The 10462-nt window shown below is 45.2% G+C and overlaps 1 pseudogene; it reads left to right on the forward strand.

Moving 5' to 3' along the window:
• The first annotated feature begins 3448 nt into the window (after positions 1-3448).
• Positions 3449-4985, forward strand: LOC118666840 (annotated as a pseudogene).
• The last annotated feature ends 5477 nt before the right edge of the window (positions 4986-10462 follow it).

Genomic DNA, 10462 nt, shown 5'->3' on the forward strand with positions numbered 1-10462 from the left:
GGAGCAGTGAAGCCTGATGGAAGCCCTGTGTGTTTATGCACCCTGGAGGTGCAGAGGTCCCGTCCTAGGCAGAGGCCGATGGCACAACTTCCGACTCCGAGAAGCAGCCTGGGGACTGGAAGACGGCTCCTCTGACCACAGTGCCGCAGCTCCACCAGGAGAGGAGCAGAGAAAGGCCAGAGCCTCCCTCAAGGTGACCCAAAACCCCCACCCACACCAGGCAGGATGCTGGGTCTGTGCAGAGGACTCACCTCCAAGCCCAGCTGGTCACCCTGCCGCAGCAATGGCACTCCTGGGTGCAGGCCCCAGCGGGACGCAGGGTGGTGGCGGGGACACCATGAGTCCTGGGCTTCTTGCCTGCCTTCCGCGGCCTCCTCCTGCTTAAGGGCCTCGCCCTCCGTGGCCTCCTCCTCCCCAGCGCCCAGAGCAGCTTACTCACCGAGGGTGCTCCCCACAGGCCGAGGGGGTGAATGGAGCAGCGGGGACTCCCAGGTGAAGGGTCGCCCTGGGGAGGAGTCCTGACACCTCCACACCCCGCTCCTAGAGTGCTGCCCAGGCCCTGAGCACAGTGTGGAGCCATGCAGGCCTGGAGGGCGCGGGAGGGGGTGGGCGCACGTGTGCCTGGTGCAGCGGGACGTGCTGGTGAGCTGCCCACCTTCCAGGGCCTCCCGGGGCCTCAGGCCCAGCGCCCAATGCAGAAGGGCCGCAGTGGAGCCACCAGGCCCTGGATGCTGCCCTGGAAGCCACACAAAGACAACCTGATGCTGGAGGGCAGGTGTGAAGTGCTTCGGGAAGATGCTGGAGGTAGGGAAGGAAGGTCATGGAAGGGAGCAATTGCAAGCGGAGATCCCGAAGGTTCTGAAAGCAGAGGACCAGCTCCTTGCAGACCTGAACTCCGTGTGGGCATCTTTCTCGGCCCTATGGAAGCGGTGCGAGACACAGGAGGAGGTGATGGACGGGGCTGCACCCAGGGAAGACTCGGAGGAAGCACCGTGTGACAGGGCCAGGCGGAGCAGGCAGGCCTATGCGGAGCCCGCTGAAGCGCAGCCAGACCCCAAGGCGACCACCAAGCCAGGCCCCAGGGAGAAGCGAGCAGATGCCACTCCACTCGCTGGAGAAGACCACTGAGCAGAAAACTAAAGAAACCGATTTTACATCATTTCCGAGGTGGAGAACAGTTGGCATGTAAGCCCCTGACCAGTGCCCAGCTGCTCCTCTGTCTATCTCACTCTTAGGTACCATGTTCTTTGTTCTCTCTTAACTGCAACTCATTTTTAAACTAGTTTGCTTTTAAAAGAAGACTATATAAAGTTTCCCTTAAGTTATTTAGGCGGTGCTGGGGCTGCTGGGGGCCAGATTGGAGACACAAACACGCAGGGGAGCCCAGCACCCAGCAGCCTCAGATACAAACCAGCAGGCCCTGCACCCAGCAGCCCCAAGGCCCACCACCTTGGTGCTGGGACTGCTGGGGGCTGGATCAGAGACACAAACATGCAGGCCCGGCACCCAGCAGCCCCAAGGCCCAACATCAAGGTGCTGGGGCTGCTGGGAGTATCAGAGACACAAACACGCAGGCCCGACACCCAGCAGACCCAACGCCAGCCACCGCGGTGATGGGGCTGTGGGGGCCAGATCAGAGACACAAACCCTGCGAGCCCTGCACAGGACGGGGGCTCCGCTCCTGGCGAAGTGCTTTCCCTCCGACCCGACCCCGCTCTCCCTGGGAGTCCGGCGCGGAGGGCGCTCTCCCTGGGAACCTGGAAATCCGCCTCTGGGGCGACTGCGCAGCAGCCACGCCTGGCGAGCCACGGGGAGAGTGACCTACCCATGTGGATGTGTACGCTGGCGGAGGCCACGCAGCTGCCATAGTTGAAGTCGTCCTTGATGTAGGAGCGGGGTAGCACGGATCAGAGTCGGCCAGGTTGGCAATGGAACCCCAAGCCCCCACCGAATGACGACAGCACACGGTCCTCAGTCACTTCCTGAGCAGCAGTCAGCCCGGACCAGGGATCAAACCCGAAACCTAAGCCCTGGCAGAATGGAACCCAAACCTTTGCTGTAGCAGAGGAGCTCCGGCCCACAGCAGGGGCCAGGGCAGCCAGAGGGGTTTTGTTGAGGGGCCCTGACAGGCAGCGTGCAGCGCAGTGGGTTAGAATCTCCTCCCGATACAGCCAGGTTGCAGGTTGGATCCTGGTCAGGGCACAGCAAGAAGCAACCAGAGAGAGCCTAATAAGTGAACAGCACACTGGTGTTTCTCTCGCTCCCTTCCTCTCTCTAAAATAATCAATCAATCAATAAAAATTAAAATTAAAATGAAAAATAAACCCTCTGGCTTTCAGAGTTGCTAAAAAAGATAGAAAGTGAAGTGTCATCCCTTCCCGCTCATTCAACAAATACTTCATATGTTCCTTCAATAATCACACTGGGGATGGGTGTTTGTTGGTTTGTTTTGGTTAATCCTCACCTGAGGACATTTTTGCATTTTTTTTTTTTTTTTTTTTCGGAGAGTGGTAGGAAGGGAGAAAGAAAGAAACTCATGTGAGAGACATCAATTGGTTGCCTCTTGCTGAATCCCCGACCAGGGCCCGGATTGAGCCTGCAATCCAGGTACGTGCCCTTGATTGGAATCCAACCAAATCAGCATTTTTTTTTCTTTTTAAGTCTTCCCCTAAGGATATGTTCTTTTCATTGATTCTAGAGAGAGAGGAAGGGAGAGAGAAAGCTCCCCAAGCATTCTGCAGGGATGGAACCCATAACCTGTGTATGTGCCCTCACCTGGAATCGAACCCATTACCCTTTGGTGCGTGGGAGGACACTCTAACTACTGATCCACACTGACCAGGACCTAGAGGTACACTTAAAAAATTTTTTCAGATCTCCCTGGCCAGGTTGCTCAATTGGTCAGTCTCAACCTGTACACCAAAGGATTTCCTGTTGGATTCTAGGTTAGGGCACATACTTAGGTTTAGGTTAGATCCCAGTGGGTCAACAGGTGCTGGTATTTCTCTGTCACATGGAGGTTTCTCTCTCTAAAAATCAACTTTAAAAACATCCTCAGGTGAGAATTAAATATATATATATTAAAAAATTTTCAGATCTAAAATTTTATTTGGCTCTTTTTTAAATTTTATTTTTCATTTACAGTTCACATTCAATATCCTATCCTATATAATAAAACCCTCATATGCAAATTGACTGAATGATGGAATGACTGGTGGCTATGAACTGACCACCAAGTGGCAGATGCTCAATGCAGGAGCTGCCCCCTAGTGGTCAGTGTGTTTCCACAGGGGGACTGCCACTCAGCCAGAAGCGGCGCTCATAGCTGGCGAGTGCAGCGGCAGTGGTGGGAGCCTTCACAACAGCACTAAGGAGCAGCAAGCTGAGCAGTAGGAAGCAGCAAGCAGGTGGGCGGTAAGGAGGGAGGGGTCCTGGACTACGAGAGGGCACAGGCCAGGCTAAGGGATCCCCCACCCATCCCCAGTGCACGAATTTCGTGCACCAGGCCTCTAGTTTAAAATAAAGCAATTACATAGCAATTAGTAAACCTTAACAGCTGGCTATGGTCAGGAAATGAAACAGCCAAAGAGAACCCTATAAAAACCACTGTCCTCCACCCCACCCTCACCCCAGCTACCCAGGGAGGGGCCCAAATAGCCTTGTTCTCGGCTCCCATGTAACTTAAAGGGGAACTTTCACAATGTCCAGAGTCCTAAATGTCCTGCACATGAAAGAGGAGGATGTCTTCAAATTCCTTGCAGCAGGAACCCATTTGGTGGCACCAACCTTGACTTCCAAATGGAACAATTCAACCACAAAAGGAAAAGTAATGGCATCTACATCATAAATCTGAAGAGAATCTGGGAGAAGCTTCTGGCAGCTCGTGCCGTTGTGGCCACTGAAAACCCAGCTGATGTCAGTCATATGGTCCAGGAATGCTGGCCACCAGCTGTGCTGAAGTTTGCTGCTGCCACTGGAGCCACAGCTATTGCTGGATGCCTCACTCCTGGAACCTTCACTAGCCAGATCCAGGCAGCCATCCGGGAGCTGAGACTTCTGTGGTTACTGATTCCAGGGCTGCCCACCAGCTTCTCACGGGGGCATGTATGTTAACCTGCAGACCACTGCTCTGTGTAACACAGACTCTCCTCCGCCCTGTGTGGACATTGCTGTACTGGGCTGCATATATGGCGCTTCGGCCAGGTGGGGCACGCTATCCTAGAACACATAGATAGGAAGGTACTGACCTCAGGCCAGGCCTTGAGATATGGTCTCATGGTCCCTTCCCAGCACGCAGGCCTTCTTTCTCAGAAGGCCCGGAAGTCTCATTCCAAATTTGGGAGACAAAGGACTGGAAAAAGTATAAATAAAGAGAGTTTCCTTCATATTGGGGGCCCAGAATTTGAAAGACACATTTTTCTCTGGGCCTCCACAGAATTTAGTAATAAAATGTAACTCTTGCAGTCAGCGCTGCAGTTCAGCCTCTGTTTCGGCAGGGTGCTGTAACTGTAGTCGCTGGCCAGCTCAATAAATCTTTGCTTGCTGTTTACAACCTAATTGGAGTCGGTGGTCTTATTCTCGCGAATGTTGGCCCACAACAATTGCCATCCCTTGCAATAACAAGGGGGCTCATGCGGATGCGGTGGATTCTGGCCCAGGAAGGTCTGCACCAGTGTGGCACCATCTCCAGTGAACACCATGGGAGGTCATGCCTGATGTCTACTTCGACAGAGCTCCTGAAGAGAATGAAAACAAAGAGCAGACCACGGCTGTGCTCCAAGGGGGAACTTCAGGGTGAGTGGATGTTCTAGCTCCCAAGTTCACTGCTGCTCAACCTGAGGTTGCAGACTGGCGTGAAGGCATGCCGGTGCCCTCTGTGTCTATTCCGCAGTTCCCTACTGACGCCTGGAGAGCTCAGTCTGCCCCTGAAGACTGGTCTGCAGCCCCCCACTGCACAGGCCACTGAATGGGTAGGAATAAACTGAGTAGTTTTAAAAATTCCACAAGCTTTTCAGCAAAATAGAAATAAGGTTGAAGGAAAATAGAATTTCTAAAAATTAAAACATGCACAAAATATACTGTTAACCCACGATGACAATGGACATGACCCAAGAATATGCTCCCTGGGGAGCAATAAATATCAGAAGCTTACCAGTACAGGAAAGAAAAAGACTCCAGCCGGTTGCTAAAGAAACCAAAACAACAACAACAAAACTAGCAAATAACAACAAGCACCAGAAGGGAGGCACCAGTCCCCAGAGTTGCTACAATATATTATCTAAAATGTCCAGTTTTCAACAAAAAAAATATTAGTCATGCAAGGAAACAGGAAAGTATGACCCATCCACTAGGGGAAAAAAACAAACCAGGAACTGCCTATGAGAGCAACCAGATGTCAAATTTAACAAAGTCTTCAAAGTAGCTATTACAAATATGTTCAAAGAACAAAAGGAAACCAATGATTAAAGAGTAGAAAAGGTATGGTGAAAATGTCACAGCAAATAAAGAATGTCAATAGATAGGAATGATAAGGAAAGAATCAAATGGAAATTCTAGAATTGAAAAGTATAATAACTGAAATGAAAAACTCACTAAAGGGGCTCAACAGTATATTTGAATTAGCATAAGATAATAATTAGAAGAAAGATCAATAGTGATTATGCAACCTGAAGAACAGAGAGAAAAAAGAATTTTAAAAAAATGAATGGGGCTTCAGAGAAATGTGAGTCACTATTAAGTGCAGCATATTTGAAAAAATCATGGCTGACAACTTCCCTAATGTACTGAAAAACAGTAATTACATATCCAGGAAGCACAACAAACTCAAAGAAGGATAAAGGTAAAAAGGTCTACAAACAGAAGTATCATATGAAGAATACTGAAAGCCAAAGACAAGGAAAAAATCTTGACAGGAGTAAGAAAAAAATGACTCATCATTTACAAGGGAACCCCAATAATATTCAAACCTGACTTCAGCAGAGGCCAGAAGCCAGAAGAATAATATATTCAAAGTGCTCAAAGAAAGTGTGAACTAAGAATTCTGTTTCAGCAAATGTATCTTTAAAAAAAAAAAGCAGCCTAGCCAGTGTAACTCAGTGGTTGAGCATCTATCCTGGTCAGGGCACATGCCCAGGGTTTGGGGATCCATCCCCAGTAGGGGAACATGCAGGAGGCAGCAGATCAATACTTCTCTCTCATCAATATTTCTATCTCTCCCTCTCTGAAATCAATTAAAAATATTTTTTCTAAAAAGAAACTATTAAAGAACACAGCCATGGACATAGACAATAGTGTGGTGAGGACCAAGTGGAAGTGGGGTCAGGGGCTGAGTGAAGGTGGACAAAGGGGGGAAAATTGGGGATATCTGCTATAGTGTCAAGAATATGAAATTTAGCTGAAACCGGTTTGGCTCAGTGGATAGAGCGTCGGCCTGCGGACTGAAAGGTCCCGGGTTCGATTCCGGTCAAGGGCATGTACCTGGGTTGCGGGCACTTCCCCAGTGGGGGATGTGCAGGAGGCAGCTGATCGATGTTTCTCTCTCATCGATGTTTCTAACTCTCTATCTCTCTCCCTTCCTCTCTGTAAAAAATCAATAAAATATATTTTTTAAAAAGAATATAAAATTTAAATTTAAAAAATGAATCAACCAATGAATGCATAAATAAGCGGAACAACAAATCTCTCTCAAATTAGTTTTTTAAAAAGAATAAAATGCTTAGGAATAAACTTATGTAATGAAAACATCAAAACACAGATGAATGACATTAAAGAAGACACAAATTAATGGAAAGACAGCTTATGCTCATGGATTGGAATAATATTGTTAAAATTTCCATACTACCCAAAGTGTTCTACAGATTCAAAGCAATCCCTATCAAAATTACATTCTCATTCTTTTTCACAAATAGGGAAAGAATCCTAAATTTATATGGAAACACAGAGGATACAGAATAGCCAAACCAATCTTGAGAAGAAAAACAAAACTAGCCGTAGCCGGTTTGGCTCAGTGGATAGAGTGTCGGCCTGTGGACTGAGAGGTCCCAGGTTCGATTCCGGTCAAGGGCATGTACCTGGGTTGTGGGCACATCCCCAGTAGGAGGTGTGTAGGAGGCAGCTGATCGATGTTTCTCTCTCATTGATGTTTCTAACTCTCTATCTCTCTCCCTTCCTCTCTGTAAAAAATCAATAAAATATACTAAAAAAAAGAACAAAACTAGACACATCACACTTCCTGATTTCCAAATATATTACAAAGCTACAATAAACAAAACAGCGTGATACTGGCATAAAGACAGACATAGAAACCAATACAACAGGAAAAGGGGCCCCAAAGCAAACCCACACATATACAGTCACCTGGTTTTCAACAAGGGTACCAAAAATACATAATGGGAAAAGGATAGTCTTTTTAATAAATACAATAGAATGAAGTTGGATCATTACCTCATACTGCATACAAAAATTACTCAAAATGGATTAAAGACTTAAACAGAAGACTTAAAACTCTAAAGCTAGAATAAAACATAGGAAAAGCTTCACAACATTGGACTTGGCAATGATTTATTGTATATGATACCAAAGCACAAGTGACAAAAGTCAAAAGAGACAACACCAAACTTTTATACTTCTGTGCATCAAGGGATACAATCAATAAAGTATAAAGGTGACCTATGGAATGGGGGATGATATATTTGAACTATATATCTGATTGATAAGGGTTTAGTATTCAGCATATATAAACAACTCGTACCACTCAACAACAAATAGACAAATAACCTGATTAAAATCTGGACAAAGACTCGAATAGACATTTATCCAAAAATGATACATAAATGACCAAGAAATGAAAAGATGCTCAATATAACTAGTCATTATAGAAATGCAAATCAAAACCACACTGATATATCACCTCACAACAATTAGGATGGCTGCAATAAAAAAACAAAACAAATTAACCCAGCAATCCCACTTTTGAGTATATATGCAAAACAAACAAAACAAACAAACCCTGAAAACAGGATCTTGAAGAGATATTCAAACACCCATGTTTATAGCAGTTTTATTTGTAAGAGCCAAGATGTGGATGCAACCCAAATATCCATCAAGAGGTGAATGGGTAAACAAAATATGCTATACAAACAATGAAATATTACTGTTTTAAAAAGGAAGGAAATACTGTCACATGCTATAACATAGAAGAACCTTGAGAACATCATGCTAAATAAAATTAGCCAGTCACAAAAATACAAATACTGTATGATTATGTTATGTATCAAAACTAGTTAAACTTATGGAAACATAAAATAGAATGGTAATTACCAGACACTGGGGAGAAGAGGAAACGGAGAGTTGTTGTTTCATGGGTATTGAGTTTTAGCTTTGTAAAATGAAAACAAATGTAGTGATCTGTGGAACAATAATATATATATACTAAACGCTACTAAACTGTACACTTAAAAATAGTTAAGATGGTAAATTTTATGTAATGTGTTTTATCACAATTAAAAAAATAACTTATACTCTGAAAACTACAAAACATTCTTGAAAGTAATTAATAATCTAAATAAATGGAAAAACATCCTATACTTATGGATTAGAAGACTTAATATTATTAAGATGCCAATACTCCTCAAATTGGTCTAGAGCAGCAGTTCTCAACCTGTGGGTCGAGACCCCTTTGGGGGTCGAATGACCCTTTCACAGGGGTTGCCTAAATACATCCTGCATATCAGATATTTACATTACGATTCATAACAGTAGCAAAATTACAGTTATGAAGTAGCAACGAAAATAATTTTATGGTTGGGGGGTCACCACAACATGAGGAACTGTATTAAAGGGTCGCGGCATTAGGAAGGTTGAAAACCACTGGTCTAGAGCTTCAACACAGAATTACATGAAGAAATTTACAAAGCCACAATAAAAGTGAGAGATTTTTATTTTTCTCTTTCAGTAACTGATGCATCACATAGACCAAAAATTTAGATATAGATTTGAACAACATAATTATCAAATGTTATTAAATAAATATATGCTATATATGATAATTAGAAAAATTACATTCTTTTCAAAAACCCATTACATTTATAAGAAATAATGACATTTTAGTACACAAATTATGTCTCAACAAATTTTAAAGTAACTTTATCAGAGGTTTTACTCTCTGACCACAATACAAAAGTGAAGGTCAATAAAAATTAAAAATCATAAACAAATAGTAACATTTGTAAGTTTAAAAATACACTTCTAAATAATTCATGTGTAAAAAAATAAAGAGTAATTAGAAAATTGGATTATGTATCAAACTGTGACATGCCACTAACTCTTACACTTAAAGGAAATTTATAGCCTTTAGAAGAAAAACTAATAACTGCAACAGTGATTAACTATTAGTATTAGAAGAATTTAAGCCGAAACCGGTTTGGCTCAGTGGATAGAGCGTCGGCCTGTGGACTGAAAGGTCCCAGGTTCGATTCCGGTCAAGGGCATGTACCTGGGTTGCGGGCATATCCCCAGTAGGAGATGTGCAGGAGGCAGCTGATCGATGTTTCTCTCTCATCGATGTTTCTAACTCTCTATCTCTCTCCCTTCCTCTCTGTAAAAAATCAATAATATATATATATAAAAGAATTTAAAAAGAAGAGCTCTGGCCAGTGGCTCAGTTGGTTGGGCATTGTCCCATGCACTGAAAGGTTGCCTGCTTGACTCCTGGTCACAACACATGCCTGGGTTGCAGGCTCGATTCCAGGTGGGGGACATGCAGGAGGCAGCTAATCGATGCTGCGCTCTCATATCAATGTTTCTCTCTTTCTCTGCCTCCCACTTTCTCTCTCTCTCTCTCTAAAATAAAAAATCTTTTAAAGAGAGAGAATGTTCAGGTCATGGCAGAGTAGGTGGATCTTGCACTCCCCTCCTCCCAGGACCAAATTGGAAATACTATAAATTGGGGAACAATCACCCTGAATAAACAACTGAGGACTAGCTGAAGAGGAGTCTTTACAACCAAGGATTTGCAGAAGCCACATCAAGACTAGTAGGAAGGGCGGAGACTTGAAAGAGGTTGACACAGGTCCCACCTGTGGTGGCTGAGCTGCCAGAGGGACACCTCAGCCATGGTAGGTTACTCTGAAGAGATGTGGGGCCTAAATCCCAGGCCAGGCTTCCCAGCCCAGAGCATCAGAGCTGGGGAGAGGCCCACATAGCTTCTGGCTGTGAAAAGCAGCAAGGTTTCTGTCCACCAAGGAGAGGCAGAGTCTGATGGAGATACAGGCAATATTTTAAAGGGCCAACATGCAAAATTTCATTCATAGCCACACACCCTGGGCTCTGGCAGAGGGAGGGTGGTGTGGACTGGAGTCATCTGAATAGAATCTGGGGTTTGTGGCTCTGGGGAGAAGTATGGGGGGGGACAGCCACCAGGATCCCTGTACTGAATCATTCTCGGACACCGCAGTGGCCATCT

The sequence above is a fragment of the Myotis myotis genome, unplaced genomic scaffold (genome assembly GCF_014108235.1).
Source record: "Myotis myotis isolate mMyoMyo1 unplaced genomic scaffold, mMyoMyo1.p scaffold_m19_p_12, whole genome shotgun sequence".
NCBI lineage: Eukaryota > Metazoa > Chordata > Mammalia > Chiroptera > Vespertilionidae > Myotis > Myotis myotis.